Raw genomic sequence first — 7,081 nt, 5'->3', positions numbered from 1 at the left:
GCATTTACGGGCGACGAAACTAGAAATGGATCGCAAAAATGGAACCCGTCACATTGTTGTGCATCTTTTTCGTGTAGAGCTTATTTCAAATTGAAGCATCGTTGTGTAGATTAGAAGTAAGAAGGAAGAAAGGAGATTAGGGAGGATGTTAGTGGAGGTGGAAGAAGAAGCTCCTACAGAGCTCGCATCCCTCGAGCCTCCTCTGGTGCAAGGGGCTCATCCACTGCGCTTGTTGTGGCTTCGCTCGGTTTGGCTTGCGAGAAATTGTCTATTTGATGAGCTCACGGCCTAGCTCGGGGTGCTTTATAGTTTGTGCAATGCAGGGCGAACAGTGTATGCAGGTGAACCAAACACACCGATTTAATCTCGCGTGGGTATGGCTGGCCCAAATACGGGCAACCAAACGCGCCCTTGAAAGGCCGCGACGACGCGCGTGAAGGAGGGTCTGTCTCCGTCAAAACAGGGCCGGTAGAGGTAGGAACGAGTCCGCACGTACATACACACGGCGCGCGGACGGAGCGGAGAGCAATCGCGTCGCGTCGCCACTCGCCAGGCAGGCAGTGCAGTGGGCACAGGGTCAGCGGTCGCGCGCTCGTGCTCTCCCACGCTGCAACGCAACCGCAACAGCCGACCACGCACGCACATCCTAGCGCGCCTTCCCGTCTGTCGCCCTACGAGCTTCCTTCGGAACGCGGCAAAGCTGACCTCCCCACTCCGCCGAGTTCTACACATGATCGACGCGTGCGTCCCTGTGTGCTTCTGTATATACTCGCGGTCGCGGTCTGCCGGTGCCATTGCCCGGCCGCGAGGAGCAGTTCACGGTTGGATTTTTGCAAAGCCTGCTCCATCGATGACTGTTTTGCTGCGGCTGGATGGATTCTCTAGCAAGCAAGCAAGCAAGCGAGCATATCGTATCAGCTTTACTACTCCTATTACTTGAGTTGATCCGATGAGAAGACGGCAGCAGTAGTTGTTGACGGAATTGCAGCTTCGATCGGTTTTGCCCAGGAATCAAGTGGCAAGCTAGTGGTTTCCTCTTCTTTCCGGAGGAGCCTTGCTTGCTGTAACGTTAGTTCGGTCGATGCTAACCAAGTCAAGATGCATACATGCATAAAGCTAGAAGTAGTTTTCTTTTAGCCGAGCAGTAATAGTTAGGCTGCTCATAGTGGGAGTAACATGGATAGTAACATAGATGCCACATAAGCAAAAATATTAATGTGGCAAGTAGTTAATGAGGAGAGAGGCAAATAGAGTAACCTAATATGTTACCATCACATAGCGCTTTTCAATGTAAAATGAGTCTATAAAACAATAAATAAACATGTATATGTTACTAGACATATGACACTTCTCACTATAAGGGTAGTAACATAGAGTAGTAACGTATGCATGTTACTACTCTAAGTTACTCCCCACTATGACTAGCCACAGTGGGAGTAACTTCGGTAGTAACATCGAGTCCAACTCAGCAAATTTGCTTATGTGGCAGTGAGTTAATGAGGAGAGATGTAGTACTAGTAACTTAGCTAGTTACTGTAACATCACATGTCCCAATGCAATATGAGTCTATAACCTAATAAATGAAGTTTTGCATGTTACCACACTTATGTTACTATCCACTATTGAGGTAGTAACATAGTCTAGGGATATGTGTATGTTACTCTCCATTATGGCTAGTATTGTTTATATGGTTGTCTCTCTTTTGGAAACCAATCCTGTGGGCGCTGAATATTCCACAAAATAGGCGACGTTTCGCATTCAGTTTGCCGAATGCCGATATTGCTTGCACCCCGCAAGAGCACGGTGACTTTTGAGCGGAAAGGCAGTGGCGAAATGGAAACGGCGGCTCTCGCCTTGCCGCGCGTCGGTAGGCATCAACTCAAGTGCTTGGGCGAAGAACGCTGCCTTTTTTTCCGGCTCTGAACGTGAGCCAGCCATACAGGGACGGGCACGCGTCGTCGCGGGCCCGCAGAGGGCAGGCACCGGCGGCTTTGGATCAGGCGGCGCCCGGCGGAATAAATTAACCGCCGGACCACGAGCTTGCTGGCAAAAGCACGTAGGCCCGGTGGATCGGATCGAGCAGCGGCGCGCGGCGGCGCCGAACCTGCTCCTCGCTTGCCCCCACGTCTCTGGAAACAAGGTGCGTCGCGTGGTGGTGGTGGTCCGTGGTCGTGCTCGTGCCCCCCACCCAAGCCGACGAGACAGTGGTGCACGCGACGGCGGGGCAGCAGTGCACGCCATGCAGATTCGGGCGAATATGTGTGCTTGTGCGTGCGTGCGTGTGTTTTTTGCGGGAAGAATATGTCCGCGTGGTTAGCCGACAGGTTTTCCCTTCTTCCATCGGGGATGAACGACACGTCGAAGGCGCTGCGATTTCCTCGCGCGCACGGCGGAGAGGCGCGACCACCCGACACCCGTGCGGCCGTGCTGGTGCCAGCCATCGGGGCGACGGGGCGTCGCCCGGCGATCTCGCTTCTCCAGGTTGCGGCGCCGCGCTCGCGAAAAACCACTACTTCTTTTTTTGCAGATAAGATTATTTAAAAAGTTGTCTATTCTAAAAAAATACCATTTCTTAAAGAGTCTTCATGAATTTAAAATTTTGTTCATGAGTTTCATAAAAAATGTTTTATGAATTTTAAGTTTTTAAAAATTATTAGAGGAAATTAAAGACTCTTCACGAAATTAATAAATTCTCATTATTAAAAAACCATAAAATGAAAAAAACGAAAAAAACAACCAAATAAAAGGTAAACCAGCAAAAAAAATCAAGCAGAAAACCGACAGAGAAACACATGCGTTACGGGAGGAAAGAAAACCGGAGGAGATAAATGAGGGGCGCCGCCGAACCTGCTAGTTGTCTGAATCTCACAAGATGACTAGGATACAGTCTTCCTCCCCTCGATCTTCGACGACAAGTCCGTGGATTCAACTTTTCTCTGCCCATCACTGGTAGGAAAGGAGAATCCTGATGCCTCGGCTCCAACTAGAAGATAGGTTAGGGTTTTTTTAGTCCTCGTAAGGACAGGCTCGGACGGACGGCGACGCTTCTTCCTTAAGTTCGTCTGGTGGGATAGATTAGTCGGAGGTCCGACGTAGATTCCTGTCAGCTTCTCGATGCGGCGAGGTTTGGGTTCCACAAGATCAATTCAGGGATTCAACGGTGATGACTACAACTCCGGGCACTGGTCCTTAGTGGCACATGCATGAAGACTTTTCAGTTATCATCAACAAAGTCAGGCTGGGACAACTGCTCATTCTAACAACAACATTAGTCGTTCGGTGGTTCAAAGGCGTCGATGCAATTTTTTATTATGTTTGAAGTGTTTTATACTTACGAGATGCAATAGTTTTTTCCTCTAGGGTTTTCCTAGAGTCCACCTCTTCCTCTGGCGGCGGCGCCGGAGTCCACCAATAAACCCTACCGCCGATCGCTGGGTTCCCCCCGGGATTGATAGGCCTAGAGCGAGATCGAGAGCCGACACCATGGAGGATCCGATGCTTGAGAAGGAGGAAGAGGGAACGAAGGGAGGCCTGGCGGGATTAGGGCATATAGACGGGAGGACAGATGGGGATGGGTTACGTGATGGAGGCCTATCGACCGGGGGTCTGATCATGGACAAACCGGCTGAGGAAGCGAGGGAGGAGGTTGTGGCAGATCTCAGCCAGGAGGATGATGAAGATTGGGATAACATGGCTCATGATCCGGCCCTTGAGGATGCGTTCGAAGGTTTAAAACTTCATGGAGAGGAGGAGGAAGATATGGATCTGTCTGGGGAAGTGGAAGAACTGATCAAGGAGGTTCGATGGTTATGCCTATTTAGGGTTCATACGATGAGGCCGTTTAGTCATGCGGCGCTGCTAAACTCATTGAGGAACGCGTGGTCGTGTGCGCAAGGAGTAACGTTTAACATCAAAGGTCCTAATCTCTTCCTAGCTCAGTGCCATTGCTTGGGGGATTGGAAGCGGGTGATGGAAGGAAGGCCATGGCAATTTCGGAGAGATCCGGTCGTCATTGTGGAATATGATGGCTTTACAAATGTTGCGGAGTATGCTTTGGATATGTATCCCTTATGGGCTAGAATAAAAGGCTTGCGAGATGGCCTTACGAGGAAGAAAGAGCTAGCCGAGAAGGTAGCTAAGAAGGTGGGTAAGCCGCCCTTCACTGTTGCGGTCAACAAGGGGAGGATTAATCCATCCAGTTTCTTAAGGGTTAGGGTTTTTGTTAATGTTCATAAACCTCAGGTAAGATTTGTACCGATCACTTTGAAAGAATTCAAGAGGTACCCTGTTAGTTATGAGAAATTGCCAGACTTTTGCTATTTCTGTGGATGCATGGGTCATGTGGTTGAGGAGTGTGGAGATGGAGTGCACGCACTATCGGAGTGTGAATGGGGTGACTGATTGCATTGGAGTAATGAGCAGCCTGTAGGTGGAGCGGGAAGTGGTCGAGGAGGAAGGAGCGCAGCGGGAGGGAGGGGTAGAGGTGGAGCTGGTTTTGCTAATAGGGAAGGAGCTGGAGGTAGAGGAGAAACACGGGGTCGAGGTAGAACTGCAGTGCATATGAAGGGACAGGGAGTTGATGATGCACCCTCGAACACGTTTGTCGGAGGTAGGGCGATGCAGCAGCATAGCCTGGGTGATGATGATACTCGCCTGGTTCATAAACGCCTAATAAATAGCGATGGTACAGTTTGTGTTCGTGGACAGCCGGTGCCGAACCTAGCTGGCAAGGTTTCGAGCACCGTTCTTATGTTGGAAGGTGGTAGCTCATCGGAGGGAGCGGAAACTGGTCCATCTAATACTCCAGGAAAAGTTCAGATCGTGAAAAGGAGAAAGCAGGGAGATAACGGCGAGAATGTGGATATGGATGTGGCGTCCGAGGCGGCCTCCGACATGGAGGGCCGCCGGGGACAATGAACGTGTTAAACTGGAACTGCCGGGGAGGGGGGAATACCCTGACAGTTCGTGAAATAGCGACGCTTGTACAGTCGCATTCCCCAAGTTTGGTGTTCTTGTGTGAAACCAGGCAAAAGGAAGAGAGGTTGAAGAGACTAAGAGGTCGTCTTGGCCTGAAAGGTTTTGAGTGCGTGGACTGTAATGGACTAAGTGGTGGTCTTGCATTATTTTGGCATGAAAATTGCCTGGTTGATATCCTTGATAAGGACGAGAGAGATATTGATATAACAGTGCGCTTGCATGCTGATGCTGAACAGTGGAGAGTGACTTTTGTGTATGGGGAACCTCGGGTGGAGAATAGGCACTTCATGTGGGAAAAGATGCAGTACTTGTACTCGTCATCGGATCTCCCCTGGCTAGTTATAGGATATTTTAATGAATGCCTATGGAACTTTGAGCACATGTCCATGACACCAAGACAAGAACCACAGATGTTGGCTTTTCGTGATGTGTTGGAAACTTGTCAACTAATTGATTTGGGGTTCTCGGGGATTCCCTTTACTTATGATAACAAGAGAAGTGGTGCTGCAAATGTTAAAGTTCGCTTGGACCGGGCTGTTGCTTCAAGTGCATGGCGTAATATGTTTGCTTTTGCTTCTGTGACTCATGTAGTTTCGCCGTGCTCTGACCATGTAGCGTTGGTGCTTAAGGGCTCTCCGGACCCAGGGCCGACGAGAGGAAGGGTGCGTCAGTATGAAATATTTTGGGAACGAAGTGATGAACTACCAGAGCTGATCAAGGATGCATGGGAGTCTGTTGGTGCTGTATAGAGTTTAGATCAATTACAGGCGGCTCTCAAAAAAACAATGTCCACACTCGGGTTATGGAGTAAGAAGAAATTTGGCAACATTACCCGTGAGCTAGCAAAATCAAGATCTCAGTTGGAGGAATTGATGAATATGAATGCAGATAGGCAGGACATTCGAAGGGTGACGGATAAAATGAACGAATTATTATACCAGGAAGAAATGTTATGGTTACAAAGATCAAGAATAAGTTGGCTTAAGGAGGGGGGTCGTAACACAAAATATTTTCAGAGTAAGGCTGTTTGGAGAGCACGTAAAAATAGAATCCGTGAACTCATGGACGAAAGTGGGATAGGCATTCTGATATGGATACAATGAGTGCTATGGCAAATAGCTACTTCCAGTCGATATACACAGCGGACCCGAATCTGAATTATGCTCCTGTACTGAACCTTCTTGAGACTCGGGTCATAGATGATGATAATGTCAAACTTTGTGAACCTTTTACTGAAAAGGAGATCGTTGATGCCTTATTCCAGATAGGCCCCTTGAAGGCACCGGGCCTGGACGGGTTTCCGGCCAGGTTTTTTCAGCAGAATTGGAGCACGCTCAGGGACAGTGTTATTAAGTCAGTTATGGTGTTCTTTGAGACGGGTGTAATGCTAGAGGGGGTGAATGCAACTGCTATCGTTCTTATTCCCAAAATCCCAAATCTTGCTCGACTGACTGACTTTAGGCCTATAAGCTTATGCAACATTATCTATAAAGTTATATCGAAATGTTTGGTTAATCAGTTGCGTCCTATGCTTGATGGTATTGTCTCACCGGAGCAGAGCGCTTTTATCCCGGTGAGAATGATAACGGATAATGCTCTTGTGGCCTTCGAATGCATTCACTACATTAAACAAGAAAAGGATCCCACAAAGAGCTTTTGTGCATATAAGTTGGATTTATCGAAGGCTTATGATAGAGTTGATTGGGGTTTCTTGAGGCAAGTGATGCAAAAGCTGGGTTTCTCTCGTCGATGGGTGGACTGGATTATGACATGTGTCACATCGGTGAGGTTTTCTGTCAAATTAAACGACACCCTCTTGGATTCATTTGCACCGTCGCGAGGGCTTCGGCAAGGTGACCCCCTATCACCGTTTCTTTTCCTTTTAATAGCTGATGGTCTCTCTGCTATCTTGAAGCATGAGGTTGAAAATGGAAATATCACTCCTGTCAAAATCTGCCGAAGGGCGCCAGGGATTTCGCACCTGTTATTTGCTGACGATACCTTATTGTTCTTTGAAGCTAATCATGAACAAGCTGTGAGAGTGAAGGGGGTTTTGGACCTCTATGGTGATGCTACGGGTCAAAGCCTGAATTCTAACAAGTGC

The sequence above is a fragment of the Triticum aestivum genome, chromosome 2B (genome assembly GCF_018294505.1).
Source record: "Triticum aestivum cultivar Chinese Spring chromosome 2B, IWGSC CS RefSeq v2.1, whole genome shotgun sequence".
In the NCBI taxonomy this organism is placed as follows: domain Eukaryota; kingdom Viridiplantae; phylum Streptophyta; class Magnoliopsida; order Poales; family Poaceae; genus Triticum; species Triticum aestivum.
This window is presented reverse-complemented; position numbering follows the sequence as displayed.